This window comes from Salvia miltiorrhiza, chromosome 8, assembly GCF_028751815.1.
Source record: "Salvia miltiorrhiza cultivar Shanhuang (shh) chromosome 8, IMPLAD_Smil_shh, whole genome shotgun sequence".
NCBI classification, from domain to species: domain Eukaryota; kingdom Viridiplantae; phylum Streptophyta; class Magnoliopsida; order Lamiales; family Lamiaceae; genus Salvia; species Salvia miltiorrhiza.
The window spans coordinates 40,081,018-40,083,359 of NC_080394.1; positions in this window are offsets into that span (position 1 = coordinate 40,081,018).

Consider the following 2,342-nt stretch of genomic DNA (forward strand, 5'->3'; position numbering starts at 1 on the left):
ATGGGGCACTGGGGTGTTGTTTCAAACTTACTCTCAATCTTACTCTCACTCTAGCCTAAGAATTCAAGGTAGGCTAGACTCAATCTCAAGGTAGGACTTGGTCTCATGAATAAATGAGATCAAAAAGATTGACTCAACTCAAGGATAGTTGAAATCAAACATTTGACTCAATCAAGGAGTTTTAACTCAATTAAGGAGTTTGAACTCAATCAAGAATGAAACTCAGAGCAGACAACCTACTCTGATACCACTCTGTCGCAGCCCGACATCTAGCCAGTGATAGCGTAGACCGGGTATCGATACGACTAATAAAATGATAAGGGAAAATAAGGGAAACTAGATAACTCATCAAATGGAAGCTAATAATAAATCATGCTAAAGTAAATGAAATATCGTTAGCATTAATAGAAATATTGTCGGCTTCATAAATCCAAAAGTATCAGGATTCTTGTCAACAAAAACAAAGGGAGTATAGGTAAATATTTACAAGAATTCATATTGTTCAGGGTAGCACAGCAAAACGTGATCAAAATATATGTATGAAGACATATACCTGAGAGTGACAATCTTAATTAAGTTCAAAAAAAACTAGTCTTCAACTGTTCATACTACCGTATGGGAACAAAATACGGTACCAAAAGACGTCTGAAACAACAAACCCTCCAGCGGCCAGCTAATCTCTCTCCTTGCTCATCTTGCACATTTAGAAATACATGCAGGGCTGAATACAAAATACTCAGTGGACATAAGCCGAAAATAAACGATCTCGCTCTTAGAGCTATAAATTTAACTTGCCACTTATGCTATACACATGGGTTTTACTCAAAAGAACCCGTGTAAGCAATTGATAAATTATAAGCAACATAAACAATGAAATGATAGACTGCAGTCAGAAATACTCAGCATGTAGTACCACTTCTACAACTCATCATCATCAAGGTACTGAGAAGTAGGCCTCCTTCTCAAACACCGTAACCAGCCGTCCCGACAGTCGGCTCACAGTCATTTCTGACCGGCCAACCCGGTATATAGCTCACGGTCACCTCTGTGTATACAATCCTGCTTTTGGCAGGACCCGAATTCGTCTCATCCGTAGAGGGTAACATACAGGCTCGTCGTCAACAAAACTCGACAAGTTAATTAGTTCAAACATCATCATTAAATTCCAAATCATTTTTAAAACTCATAAACATCATCATAATCATCATTTTGGAAAACCAGTAATAGGGTATAAGAAAGTAATGCCCACCTGGCAATCCTAGCTTTAGCTCTCATGCTTTGGAGTGATCTCACTTATGCCCTGGACTCGTATCTTCAGACATCATCATTGGCGTAGACGGTTCATGTAATAAAATAAACGTCGATCAAAAAATTCCTTACTAAGTTAACTGTTCTCATCTTAGTACTACTCTTCTTTTCTCATTGGTACCCTCTAACTAATCGGTCTTATATTAATAATACTTCCTAAATATTCATATGATACTCAATGACACAATTATGTGATTAAACATCTCAAGAAAAACCAAATTCGGTTTGGTAAATTCAACTCGGAAAAAGTTATATATATATATATATATATATATATATATATATATATATACTCCAATAGCATCCTCATGAATTAATACGGTGTATAGTCATCGCCATTAAGACTTGAAATTACAATAAATCAAAAGTAGGAGTGTTTTGAATACCTATACTTGACCATATATACCCTGTTTCAACTTCAAGAAATAAACTGCTTCGCCTCGGAACTCCCCTGGGTTTGAGACTCATACCATTGGAGACCTCTTGAAGTCTAGTTTCGTTTAAAAAAAAGTAGGTTGCAAAACTCTAAGTGGTTCAAGAGTTATGACCATTCTCCCACAGCCTACCATATTCTGCAGTTTTGTGCAACTGGAAGTTTTTATTTTTGAAAAATAGTAAGTCTTACCGAAATGACTTGAAATTTTGTGAGTAGCTAGCTAACATATTCATCCTTTAAAATAAAAATTTGGAAATCAAAAACGCAGGGGAAGCTACTGAAAAGGGTGACTCTATTATCTGTTTCTTCCAAACTTTCGGTAGAAAGTTGCAGTTGGAGATTATATTTTAAAAGGGTGGAAAACGATGTCCAAATGACCTAAAATTTTACATGAACGTTCCTAACACTTGTATATACTTACCATAAAGTTTTTTAGATTTTTAGGTATCAAAAACCTCATCGAAAATTATCAGATCAGTAGCTTTTTAAGCTAGCCAAATCAACTCATCAAATTGCCCACTTATGCATGATAGCCAACTATACCCTATTTCTCATCAACTAATTCATCTCAATCTTCATCAATCATCTCTAATCATCA